We start from the raw sequence: 14295 nt of genomic DNA, 5'->3' as shown, positions 1-14295 counted from the left end.
ACAAGGGCTTACGTTGTGTGACCTCAGTGGCATCCAGTCGTGGTATCAAGTATAGCCTGAGATCCACAGAGGCATTTTTAACATTATGTGACATGCACCGTGGCAGGGGGTTAGACTAGATGACCTGTGTGGTCCCTTCTATGATTCTACCATTGGGGTTCTTTCACATACAACTGAAGACTAATGAAGTTCCTCTTAATTCATAAATCATAGAGGGGGCATGAGCCTGGGGAGTTTATGAAGCATTTCTAAGGTTCTTGGTAGTTCTGGGGCCTTGGGCAGTGTCCAGATCAAATTGATCTGTCATCATTTGTTTTAGCTGTAAGTACTGCCACTCTGCTGAGGGTAGCCGGTCATAGTTTCGCTTCAGCAAATCCCTCATCATTCACTAATCCATATGATGGCCCTACTCAGTCAATTCTTCCAAATTATAGACTCCCCTCCCTGAAATGTGTAAGTCTGGGTTTTCCCATATAGGTGCTTTTGGAGGAAGGTTAGGCTGAAATTGGTACCTCTTAGCTAGGATAGATCAAACTCTTCTAAAGGCAGCTACCACTTCAGGCTCTTAAGTGAATTTTTGAAAAATATAGCAAAAGAGATAGCCCATTCTTTGATATCTACCCGTCCTCATGTTCTTTCTTCTCAGTAATACCCCTGGTAAATTGTTTTCTTGTCTTTTGTCTCATGGATCACATATGACAATTTTGGATCCTTTTCAATACTGCACGAGCTGCTGCTTGAGTATGAAGAAGCTGAATATGAATGTCTGAAGGTGAGTTCACGCCCATGACGCCAGCCTCCATTTCCCACTTGTTGCACTTTCGAAAAAGCACCTTCATGCTTGTCTCCTATCCTGGCCCTCATGGTTGGGAGGAGTTCCCCATTAACACCAACCCATTATCCTGCTCCAAACTCTCCTTTGCTGTGATGCCTTCAGAAAACTTGACTGATGGTATACTGAAATCACAACCTATCATGCTGATCAATATTGTCTCATTGTTTCCTTGTACTCCCCCATCTATCTGCATACATCCGTTGTCTCTTGTCTGATACTTAGATTGTAAGACCTTTGGTGCAGGGACCGTTGTTTTGTTCTGTGTCCATACAGCACCTAGCATGATGGGGTCCTGGACCGTGACTGGGGTGCCTAGGTGCTCCACTAACACAAATAATAACTAATGATCATTAAAAAGACTCTTGGAGTTGATTAAAAATGCCAAGCGGCACTGCAATACTCTCATGCCAGCAGGCATTTCAGCACTGACACGGAGACATATTTGGATAGATCATAAACACATAACACCCCATATATATTTATTATTAAACCATTCCAAAACAAAACACCCCACCGGAAACAATTCTGCCCCTGAAGAGCCAATGAGAGAACAAACACAAGACCAGGTGTTAGTCATGCTGCTTAATGCACTACAGAATAGTCATTCTATTCTATTTAGGTTTTTTACACTTCACCCATCAATCTGGTCTCTGAATGGCTAATGAGCCATTGCCGGTTTGTAATAGCCTCTGGTGATCATTTTTTGACTCTGGAAAGACTCTTGCACTCTGTAGGAAGGAGGTTTTGTCAACAACCTTATTTTCCTCTGCTGTCCCCACCGACCCCCTTATTGCCGCCATTTCAGCAAGATGAAAATGATGTAATTTGGAGCCATAAATACTTCTATGACTTTCCTGTTGGGTGGAGAGTTTCTCGGTGTATTTAAGGATCAGCTGCCCTGATTACGCTCAGGCCATATTTGCCAGAGAAGAGAAGAGTTATTGCATTTTATTTCTGAATGGTCACAAAAATGCCAAGTGCAGTGCAGATCCATCCCTTCATAGGACAGCCTGGTTCTCCAAATCTATTACAAAGAGCTCACCGTTCCCTATAGCCAGCTGTGTAAAGTTGTCTGATAACAACCACTGACTGTTATAAGCTCAGTACTGTTAACATATTATCTGTCATGGAAGAGCCCATGGTCTTTCAAGGAAAGACACCAGTCACCCCTTTCATCACAGTAGCAGCCATAGCTTTGTTGCAAACCTCATTTTCTAGAATGCTACATACAGATATGTCCCTAAACAGGAATCTTCGCTCCAGACCTTTGAACTTTGTCTGTTTGGGTAAAATGGAACCCAGAACCAAACCAGCCCCCATTTGGGGTTTATTAAATCAACCGATGACGTTTTCAAAAACATAAAGCAAACCCACACTCAGTTTGCCCATGATGATCTTTCATCCTCCACCCTCAAACTGCACTGGGTCAATTAAAAAGAAACCCAGCTCTGAATCAACTCTGGTTTGCGCTCTGAGGGTGCAAAACCTAAGCCCAGCTTTCCAAGACAACTAGGAACTTTGGAACTGCCAAAGAGGGTCAGACCGCAGGTCCATGTAGGCCAGCGTCCTTTCTGACAGTGGCCAGCACCAGATGAAGGTGCAAAAATCCTCACATCGGGCCGATGTGGGATAATTTGTCTTCCATTTTAGGTCTCAGCCACTGTGATGATTAGAGCTTGTTGCTCCTAGTGCCTTCAGAGAGGGATTGGTTTAAACCCTGAAGTGATTGGTTTAATTCTAATTTGGACTTAGTCACTATCTAAATCATTGATGAAGATATTGAGCAGAACCAGACCCAGAACTGATCCCTGCAGGACCCCACTCGATATGCCCTTCCAGTTTGACTGTGAACCACTGATAACTACCCTCTTGGAATGGTTTTCCAACCAGTTACGCACCCACCTTAAAATAGCTCCATCTAGGTTGTATTTCCCTAGTTTGTTTATGAGAAGGTTATGCGAGACAGTATCAAAAGCCTTACTAAAGTCAAGATAAACTATATCTACCACTTTCCCCCTACCCACAAGACTTGTTACCCTGTCAAAGAAAACTATTAGGTTGGTTTAACATGATTTGTTCCTGATAAATCCATGGTGACTGTTACTTACCACCTTATTATCTTCTAGGTGTTCACAAACTGATTGCTTAATTATTTGCTCCGTTATCTTTCTGGGTGCTGAAGTGAAGCTGACTAGTCTGTAATTCCTCGGGTTGTCCTTATTTCCTTTTTTATAGATTGGCACTATATTTGCCCTTTTCCAGTCCTCTGGAATCTCTCAATAGGTAGCTTTGTACTTCTAGACCCTCTTCGTGGCTACATCACAAATTTGCTCAAATTGAAAGTTTATTTTTGTAACTGGCTAGTGATGTGGGAATTGAAAAAAAATAATCCCTCACCAGTAATAGGGATTATGCAAGCAGACCTCAGCTAGTAATTTTATTGCCGATGGATGAGGCAGAATGGGATTCAACTCTTTCTTCCACAGCTGCATGGACTCTACAGGGATAAGGGAAGGTAAAAATTATTTCAGTCATAAAGGGTCAAATTTCCAAAAGTGCTTAAGTAACTTAGGATCATAGGTGCCTATGGGACTTTTGAAACTGGGACTTAGGTGCTTTTGAAAATGCTGCCCAAAGTCATTAAGTAAATGGCTGTGACCCTAAGGCTCCATCTATATTATGAGCTAGGGGTGTGATTGCCCTGCTTGCATCAGCATTCTTGCACCAGCTCTCATCATGCTAGCACGACTATAAATAGCAGTGTAGCCAAGGTGGCACATTTAATGGCAGACGAAGCACTACCTAGCTGTGCTGAGTACACACCCACTGGTTTCAGGGGGGGGTGTACACGGCATGGCTAAGTGATGTCTCTGCTGATTCTACCTGTGCTATCTTGGCTACACTGCTACTTATACTCATGGTAGTTTGACGAGAGCTAGCCCGGGTATGTGTACACGAGCAGGGGAATCGCCCCTCGAACTCATAGTGTAAATGTAGCCTTAGACACACAAGATCTATAAAGTAAGAAGGAGTCACTTTTCTGGTCATAACTACACTTTAAAGACTACTCTAATCTAACTATTAAAGTAGCTGGAATTTAACTCAGGCAGAGAAAGAAAAATTACTTTGGGCCTCTACCATAAATGAAAGGTGCAATCATATATCTTGTTCTTAGTTTAAAGATGGCATCTCTAAAATGTAAATAACCAGGCATCATTCTCCTTTCTGCCCAGTTTTGTTGCATAAACGTTGAAGGTACCTTGGGTATATTTTAAAAATGAAAGGACGATGGCATCTCACCAAATCATCTTGTTCCCTCTTATCCCTGTCTCCTTTTTTAGGTTAAATGGGAAGAACTGATCACAGAGGAGAAACTGGAGGAAATCTCTGAGCCAGTTACCAGGAGGCAGTATTCCGGGGCACGTCTAGGTGGGTGAGGGGGCATGTCTGGGGGCAATGCTGCATGTTGGCCCATTCCCCAGCTCATAGTGAAACAGTCCCCACCTCCATGCAGTTCCAGGAAGTCATCTCACCCCATCCCAGCCCTGGGATGAACTTGGCCCTAGGTCATAGAATCATAGAATACCATGGTTGGAAGGGACCTCAGGCGGTCATCTAGTCCAACCCCCTGCTCAAAGCAGGACGGATCCCCAATTTTTGCCCCAGATCCCAAATGGCCCCCTCAAGGATTGAACTCACAACCCTGGGTTTAGCAGGCCAAAGCTCAAACCACTGAGCTATCCCTCCCCCCTCCAGAATTTAAGGCCAGAAGGGACTGTTACGACTATGTAGTCAGGAGAATTTAGGTTTGAGTCAAATCTGAAGTGAAATTCTTGGCTGTTTCTTACTTTAGTCAGCCCTTGTCACCCTCATGACTGGTGCAGTGAGATCCAGCAAGATCTGTGAACATAATGTCCAATGGCTGACTGATTTGCACCCCTGAGTAGTATCCTTGCTTTACCAGGATAAAAATGGAGCTGGGTTATCCTGTGAAGATCTACGTGCTGAGGTGGACAATTTCATGTGTGAGGGGCCCGATACCATGGCCAGTTGGATCTCCTGGCTTGTACATTGCCTGGCCCTGCACCCAGAGCACCAGCAGAGGTGCAGGGAAGAGATCAAGCAGATTCTGGGAGACCGGGATACAGTTCAGTGGTGAGATGTCACATTGTACTTGATGACTTTCCCCCTCAAGATCATTTTCAGGAGACTGATCTATTCTTGAGAGCATTATTCACAAAACCAAGAAGCTCAGCATCTCTTCGGACACTTTATGTCATTGTGCGTCTTGAAGGGCTGTATGTTGTCATCAGTTTCATAGGACTTTCACCTTCCTAATTATGAGTGCTACTAGAATCATTTCAGGAACAAATGGCTTACGTCAAATAGCGGAGGCCCAGAGTTTATCCTACATTAAAAATACCAATCAGAGAGGTGCATTCCCTGGATTTTGTGTATCTGTCTTTAAAATCCCACTATCCCACCAATGAGAAACCCAGCTACTAAGTCAATGAAACTCATACACCATTATTTGTGTGCTCTATGTACCCTCTGCTGGACCTGTAGAAGCATTTACCAAGCACTGTTCCCCAAACAGTGCTCATACCATCAGCAGCACTGGGATACAAATCGGGGAGCAAATGGTAAATCTATTTAAAACATAGTCGGCAGGTGGAGAGGGGGAAACATTTTCCAGACAGAAAATGACAATCTCGCTGGCACTGAAATTAATGGCAGTATTCCTCTTGCTTCCGAGATCAGGATAGGGCTCAGAATGGGTAAAGGGAAAGAAATTGTACTATGGGGCTTCTACATATCAGCCATAATAATAGAACCTCCCCTGAGAACGTAGCACATAGGAATTGTCACACTGGCTAGATCAGCTGCTTGCACGAGTAGACACACCGACATCAGTGGGCTGCGCTCACCAATGTGAGTAAGACTGTGGTTCCCAAACTTTTGGGCCTTGAGTCTCCTTCAGGAGAACAGAACCAACCATGCCCCCCTGCAAACCCACCATAGGGTGACCCCTCCTGGGGCACCCTCCAGCCTCAAGCCACAGAATGAGAGGTGTGTCCAGCCTCACTTTCCCTTTTTTGTCCGACCATGAAAGGAACATGATCTCTCAGACCCAGGGTTTTAAAGGTATTTAGGTGTGGCTGCACAGCGTTGCAACACCTAAGTCATTTAATAGCCTACCTCTTATTCTGAAAAGTGATTTAGGCACGTAGCAACCTAAATCCTACTGAGGCCTGGTCTATACTACAGAGTTAGGTCGATGCAAAGCAGCTTATGTCGAACTAACTCTGCAAGTGTCCCCATTCAAATTTCGCTCCTCCACTATACTGATTTACTAACGTCACCTCCACGAGCAGCATAGAGACAAGGTCAATGTAATGCGGTTGTCCGTGTCCGTGTAGAGACCGTGTTGCTTTCATTCACTGTTGCTGGAGTTCAGAAGCTGTCCCACAATGCCCTGCACTGACAGTTCAATCGGTGCAAGTGCTCCTGGTGAGGACGCACGCCGCTGACACAGGGAGCAAAGTGGAGACATGCACAAGCGATGTGATTACTGCGGCGGCTGTGTGCCGACGTAAGCGAGGATGACTTAGTTGTGTAGTAGAGACGTGGGCGATACGCACTGTCAATGGGATTCTGGCTCCAAGGTGACTAAATCCCTGGTGAAAATGAAACGTCGGCTCCTACGTCAGTTAGGTGCTGCAACGCTGAGTCCAGCGACACCTTCACCTCTTCAAAAATCTCGGCCCCAGTGTCCAGCACACAGCTCACCGCTGGGCACAACGCATTCCCACGGGCCAGCACAGCAGCTCCCCAAAAGCCTTGCCGTAAAAGCATTCTGCAGTTCCCACCATCAACATCTAATGGGACAGCTTTCTCCAGCCCCCTCTCCGGGGCCATCCCCTCCAGCTCACCCACCCAAGAGTCAATAGCACCACATTGTTCACAGTTCCTGAGTCAGGGCCCCGCTCTCCGGGCCATTCACCTCTCAGTGACCAGTCTTTTGACTCTTTTACCACCTCCCTCAAGTCAGGTCTCTCACGAGAGGCCCCTCCCCACTCCTGCTTGCCTGGGACTCCAACCCCTGCTCTGGGAACGGCCCTCCAGGCCCAACCCCTCATTCCTTGGCTCTTCCTGGAGACCTTCACCCTGGGAGATCCCCACAGTGTTTCTCTCCCTGCGCCTCCCTGCTTGTGAGTCCCATCCCTGCTCAGGGGAGCCAACCCTTTTGCCTCTGGGTTCAGCTTCCCCGCACCAGGCTGGATCTTCCCCTCTGCCTGAGCCGGCCACTCACGGTGCCCAGGTTTGGTCAAGTTCTCACCAGCAGTTGTGTTCCCGCTCCCATCAGAACTCAGCTCGCTCTCTTCCGGGTCTCCTGTGGCTCTCTCCCAGTAGCTCTTGCCAGAGCTCCCCTGCAGCCCTTACCTGTCATGTCTGACTCCTCTCCGGCACCGACTGTCCCTCTGTCCTCCCTTGTAGGGCCCCGGTGCCCTCTCTTAAGCCCAATTGGGGTCAGATGACCAGTCACAGGTAGACTGGCCTCTTTTCTCTTAAAGGGCCCATGTCAGCCCCAGACAGTTATTAACAGCTTGCACATTGAAATTATATATCTCCCATGTGCCTCTCTCCTCCTTCCATACAATTTGAGCAACAGAGCTTTATGCTATGACCCTTCCTCTCCTTTTTTACATGCTTCGATGAGCAGTGAAATAGTTAACTGTGCTGACATTTAAAGTATCACCTTCTGCATCAGCGAGACACATGGAGCAGTTCACACCTCTCAGAGCTGCTCTTTCCCTCTCTGCTGCATCAGCCACTCTCACTTCACATTTTGAAGGTTTCCTCCTCTATAATAGCTAGAGGCTTACCTAAGAAATAGAACCGGATGGGACCTGCTGGGTCATGGAGTCCAGTCCCCTGCTCTCACAGGCAACCCCATCACGCAATTCCTTTGCTTACAAAATGCTGAGAAAGCGGGGCACAATCTTGCCCTACCCAAGTTTGACTATGTAAAATCCTCTATAAAATATTGAATATGTAAAATCCTATATTTCCAGATTCCCATACTCCCCGCATTCATCATATTGATCTCCTCTCTCACCTCTCCACACAGTACCATGATACTTTCACTCACTGTTGTTCAATATTAGAGCTTTTTACATGCTTCCATCCCACCCTGGATCATGTGACAAAAAAGTTGGCATGTGATCAAGCAGCACTTTCAGGGTCTTTTACTCCAAATTCTTTCCCTAAAAAATGAGATTAGGAAGGTTCTTAGTTTGTAATGTGGGTTGCTCCTTGGGCAGGTTGTTGGCACATAAATCAGCAAATGACAGGACTCCATAACAAAGGAGCACATTGGTTTTCCCGCACACCGTTCACTTAAAAACCATGAGCCGGATCCTCAGCTGGTGTATATCGATGTCGCTCTGTTGGCATCAGTGGAGCGCCACCCATCTAGAAGAGCTGTGGATTTGGCCAAAGTGATTTCCAGAAGCTGAGAAGGGAGCTACTAAAAAAAAGAATTCAAAAGAATTTTAAAAAAATATATTTTAAAAGCCCGTGTGAAGAAGTTGAGTGCCACACTTTCAGAGTGTCCGCAGCTCTGCTTCCAAATTTGCACACCCCAAAATGTGTGTGATGCAGGCTCCAAATTTGGACTGCGGTCACAAATGCTGTTTGGCCATGTGACCTGGAGAGTTAGATGTCTCATCATCATTGTTCTCTCTGTGGACTTTTTATCTGAATCTGAGTTCAGATATTGAATAACCCCAAGGTTTGGTGGGATTTGGAGATGGGGTTTTAATTAGGGGCCCATCCTCAGATGTAAAGAAGAGACAGAAGTGCAGTATTGTTTTTTATCCTCTTTAAAATTGTTTGGGGGAAAAATAAATTATTGTGGTGTACCAGAGAGACAAAGTGGGTGAGGCAACATCTTTCATTGGACCAGCTTCTGGTGCTGAAAGAGGCAAGTTTCTGAGCTTAGACAGAGCTCTTCATCAGGTGTGCCAGTCGTCTGAACAGATCCCATATCAATATAGAGATTTGCAACTTGCAAATGGCATTGCACTCTGTGTACTGGTGTTGGGCATGGGTTGCCTACTCGACTTTCTGTACCAAGAGGTAGGTGCCACTCATTCACAGTCTCTGTCTTTGGTTCGTTTTAAGAGTGACTGTGTCAAGATGCCCTATACCGCTATGTGCATTAAGAAGAACCTTCACCTTCATCCTCCAGTACCTTTTGTGTCCCGACAGCTCAGCAAACCCGACACATTGCATGATGGACATTCATTACCAAAAGTTCTGCTTATTCCATTGCCCCTTTTCCATTAAACCTTGGAAGATGGAACCTGTGATGATTGAAATGGGGACATGTGGAATGACCCAGACTCATAATCATCAGGTAGTCCCTGGGCGGGGCCTCTGCACCCCAACCGCCACCTTATGATGAGAGCCAGCAATTTCTGGCAAATCCTAAATCGAAACCTAGAATGGTACCTGTTGGAGTGAGTGCACGGGAGGAAGAAGTAGCAAACAATACTGTCACTGGCTTGGTAAGTCAGATGGAGGAGGATATGGAACAGTTAGCCGTGCACATTAGATGACAGGGGCTGTGACTTGATTGCAGGAGAGTCGATAGAAAAGAATTTTAAAGTGAAAAACCAAGAGTGAGTGAGTTAGCACCTAGAATTGAGGCAGTGTGGTGCCCAGAAATGGTTAACTGCAGCAGGGAAAGGCACTTCAGCAATCCATTTGGCAGGCAGACAAAAGCAACAGATGCTGAGGGGAACAAATTCAGGTTTTTCAGGAGCAGGTAGCAACCCCCACTCTCCTCCGAGAGTCAGGATAAAAACTAGGAGTCCGGATTTCCAGCCCCCTGCTCTAACCCATGGAGGCCCCCTCAGAGCTAATAATATAACCATTTTTCTCAGATAGTCTTGCATACCACTTAAGCTTTCCTTCATATCCTCTGTGAGTTTGCTAAAATTCACCGCTGCATTGGCTCCGGTCTCTCGCCCTTCCTAGGTTGCTCTCCACCCCCTCTCCTCACTGCTGCCCTCTCTTTGTTTTAAATATTAAAAGTCATAGTTATTACAGAAACCCCCATCACAGAAAGAAATGGAGCTGCTGAAAAAACCATGAGAAATAATCAAAATGCTTAAGATGGTAACATTACTTTAAATAAGTCCAGTAAAGTCATTATTTTAAGAGTATTTCCAGCTGTTGCACTCCTGAAGTGTTGACTTTCTTGACCATATGGTTGCCAAGCAACAGAAATGTTAACTCTGCTTCTAATTAACTAATATTTGAAACATGGGTTTCCTTATTTCCACATAGTAGCGTTTTTACAATAAAAGTCACATGAAGCAATGGAAACTGCCATGAGTTAACGAAATTAATACAACAAAGTGCGCAAATAACTTTATAGGAATTTGGTACCGATTCTTATTAAAAGTTTTAAATAAAAAAGGGAATAACTTGCCTATTTAAAGATTTAACTCTTTTGTTTACCTATCTGCTTTCTAAAATGCATTGCCTTAATAACTTTAAGCTCGTAATGCCTTATCTTGTACAGCTGTAAATTCAATTCTGGCACCGTTCATCTTTAATTGTAAGTTTGTGTTGTATGTTGTCCTCTCTCGTCATATGTTATGTGTGTTACGTGACTAATTTTTTGTTTGTTTTTATTTTGTTGCAACAAAAGCCAATTTGATACTCATTTTTAATATAAGTGGTATCACACTATTTGAATATTATGGTTGGATTATAACCATCATAATGGTTTTTAGATGCATTGGTGGAATAATGGTGAGCGTAGCTGCCTTCCAAGCAGTTGACCGGGGTTCGATTCCCGGCCAATGCAGAGATAAGAGGTTTGGGGGGAGGGATAGCTCAGGGGTTTGAGCATTGGCCTGCTAAACCTGAGGTTTTGAGTTCAATCCTTGAGGGGGCCATTTAGGCATCTGGGGCCAAAAATGGGGATTGGTCCTGCTTTGAGCAGGGGGTTGGACTAAGATGACCTTCTGAGGTCCCTTCCAAATCTGATATTCTATGATAATACCAATTAATTTTTGCAATGCCTAAAAAGGCCTCAGTTATTGATATATGTGCATAGATTTGTACCTCAGTTACTATTGCAATTACAAACATAAAGGGTTCTCTTTTATTAATCAAACGCTTTTTGTTCAAAATAAAAACCTCAACATTAATGCAAAGGTCATATTAACAAAAAGTCAGTTCCTTTTGGGGGTTTTCATAAACTTGTTTGTGCCTTTATTGAATATTCAAATATAATTATAGGAATGTTATAGCAACAATGTCAAAAAATATAATAATATTTACTAGGACTGGTTATGTTGCGAAATGTTAAAGTGAACCAAACAATTTCAACGGGTTTCCACATTTGTCTCCCAGACACAACCAAGTGTCATGAAAATTTAATACCCCCAAGGAGTTTGCATTTAAAATTAATTTGGGTTTAATTTTTATGTTATGTTAAAAAGAAGTAGTGGTTGTTAAAGTTTGTGCTTTCAAGCAGTTAACAAAAGGGGATTGCTATCATAAACAAATAACTATAAAATTCTGTTCCTAACTCTTTCGCTAAAACAGAAAGCTCAGCAGGGGAAAGCAATACACCCTCTCACAGAAGATAGTGAGCATCTATTTTAGCAGCCAAGCACTCTATTTATTATGAAAAAATTAATAGCGCACATGTTAAGTGAAAATGACTGCCTATGCAACAACTGTAAGAGCATCGAAAACAGGTATATTTAAGCTAAAGAATTGGGAAAATCAGAACAAAAGCATAGCTTGCGCTATAGAAGATTTGATTCCTATTATATTGTAAACAAGCTAAGTTAACGTATTAAATTTGGGTTATTGAAAACAAGAGAAATGTAAAACGAAAAGACTTGATTGTGTTAACCAAATTAAGCTGTTTAAGGGTGCATCCGAAATACTGAAGACACCAAAAGATATCAGTGCACAGTGAAGAAACCCCGAGGTGTCAGAAGAAGAAAAGATAAAGTGCTTTATAAACAACAGACTAGTCAACCACATCTCAACCTACCATATATGGACAATTAACTGCAAACAACTATAAACCACAAGCTGGACCAGGTCTGTTAGTTAAACAATATGCTACTAAGCAAAGTGAGTTCATGTGCTGGTGACTTTAAATCTTTCTTCCTGAAATATGGCTGAATTTGGTTAGCGTGTAAAAGCAAATCTATTATTACCATATACTTCTTTGTTAATTAACACACTAGCATCTTATCAGGAATATGCACAAGGCTCAAGGGCTGGGTAAGAGACTATTCCACAGTCTGGTATCTTTCAAAATAGGAGACTCCAAATCAAACGCAAGTAAAAATGAACAAGCTAATTGCAGCAAACAATATGAAGGCAAGGAAAAATTGGATTGGTAAAGAAATTATTTGTACTGCTTATGAGAGTTGCATAGTAACTTCCATAACTAACTCATCAGAGAATATTTAAAAAAGGAAAGTCACCTGACCTTATTAGTAATAAATAGCTAACTGGGATTGCCCTCAGGGTATAACAAAAACAGTGGTAAATTGGCAATGTGTCAAACTGTGTAGACAGACAAATTCCCTGTTACTACCAGTTGTAATTGAGGGTCAGTGACACTGCATCCGAACTGAGGTACATGCTATTCAAAACAATCTTGTTCGGTGTCTGGTTACCAATATTGAATCCTGACACAGCAATATTTGTAAAGTAGTTACTCTCCATTCAGTAGGGTATCTGGAAGACAGCATCCATAAGAAACAAGTGCATCTGCGTCAGCTGCTGGTGTATCACGCAGCAATGCAAAGCTGAATAATTCTGCACACGTCTTGCAATGCCAGGAATGTTGTTAACATCGCAAATCGAGTGTGTGGCCACAGTGGTTCAGGCCAATCTGATAGAACAGAGAAGCTAGTCGCTCCTGGGTCCTGCCTGGCAAAGCTTACCAGATGGTAACAATGAGCAGTAAGGGTAACCTATAACATGGATGGAGAGTGCTGTGTAGAAACAAATGACAAGAAATGTGTATATGAAGCCCTCATTTGTGATGTCATTGCTTTCTGTTTTATTCCTCTTGTACGTCGTGCCGTGGGACACACTGTAATAGTGCCTAAACCAGTTTTTCAAAGTGAATCGAGGGGCTTGTCGTCACTACTGAGGTAAGTCGACCTAAGTTACGCTACTCCAGCTATGTTATTCACGTAGCTGGAGTTGATGTACCTGAGGCTGACTTACCTCAGTGTCTTCACTGAGCTGCGTCAATGAGAGACGCTCTCCGGTTGACTTTCTTTACTCTTCTCGGAGAGCTGGAGTGCCGGGATCCACCGGAGAGCGCTCTGCCATTGATTTAGTGGGTCTTCACTAGACCCAATTGCAGCAACGTTGATCTCCCCATAGTGGAGACCAGCCCTAAGACTAGGCCTCTTAATGTCTCAGACCTAACATTCCCAGGCCCACTATATGGGACTAAGAACAACTAGAAAAGGAAAAAGTCCACAGGTCGTACAAGGGAATGTGTGGACCATTGGACACATGGGGCATGAATGTATGGTGGGCAAAGCACAATGGCCAAAACACTGTTTAGCCCACTGGGTCATTTTCAGTTCATATGTTATGCGTTTCCGGGATGATGGATAAACATCCTCCCCATAAAAAGACAAAAAAGAGGGGAACATAAGCCTTGCTGGAGCCCTAAGCATAAGTAACAGTAGGAACCAAAGCCTGTGAATGAGAGTAGACCTGGCCTTGGCAAAACAGAAGTGTACCAGGTGTCAGCTCACCAAATAAGCAGATTCCTGACCAGAAAGGATGGTATAAAAACACACAGATCTCTCAAGTACCTATGTAAACACATTCCTAAGAGATGGTAGAGGAACACACTGACCCCTCATAAGATAAGGATGGGGTGACAGGATAATGGATGAGGATGTTTTGTTCAAACCAGCAGGTACAAGGTGTAGGGTGGTAACGAACAACTTCTGGGGTGTAATACGGAACTTGTTTGTATCAACGTATAAAAGGAGATGTCACAGGAGATGCAACTTTGTTCTTGCCGATGGGTCAGCATCCTGCGGTGCCGGTCGAGCTGTACCAGTGGTGCTAGTACTGTGCTTTGTTGACAATAAACCTGACGGAGCTCCTTCACCGCCGAACTGAGCCCGTGGCCTTTCTTCATGAACGGCATCGAGCTCTGCTGAATCAGCCAGCTGTGCTCCCTGCTAGTGCAGCTGACATCGGAGCTCTGGAAACAGCAGCACCTAGCGGTCTTAACAACCCTCTGCAACACTAAGAACAGGAGTAACTGAGTGCCCAGGGAGTGATGTTTCCAGGGGTACAGCTAGCTACATTTATAATTTCCTTAACCTGTATTTTATGATTTTCCTCTCATTTCCAATAATTTGAAATAAAAC

The 14295-nt window shown here is 44.0% G+C and overlaps 1 long non-coding RNA gene across 1 annotated transcript; it reads left to right on the top strand.

The window, feature by feature from the left end:
• Positions 1–239: 239 nt before the first annotated feature.
• Positions 240–5047, top strand: LOC141992553 (uncharacterized). The gene is made up of 3 exons (XR_012640610.1): positions 240–772; positions 4177–4264; positions 4800–5047. It is a non-coding gene; the product is annotated as an uncharacterized LOC141992553 (long non-coding RNA).
• Positions 5048–14295: the final 9248 nt, after the last annotated feature.

The sequence above is a fragment of the Natator depressus genome, chromosome 8, assembly GCF_965152275.1.
Source record: "Natator depressus isolate rNatDep1 chromosome 8, rNatDep2.hap1, whole genome shotgun sequence".
NCBI classification, from domain to species: domain Eukaryota; kingdom Metazoa; phylum Chordata; order Testudines; family Cheloniidae; genus Natator; species Natator depressus.
Note: the sequence above shows the minus strand (reverse complement) of the source record. Positions and strands in the feature narration are given on the sequence as shown.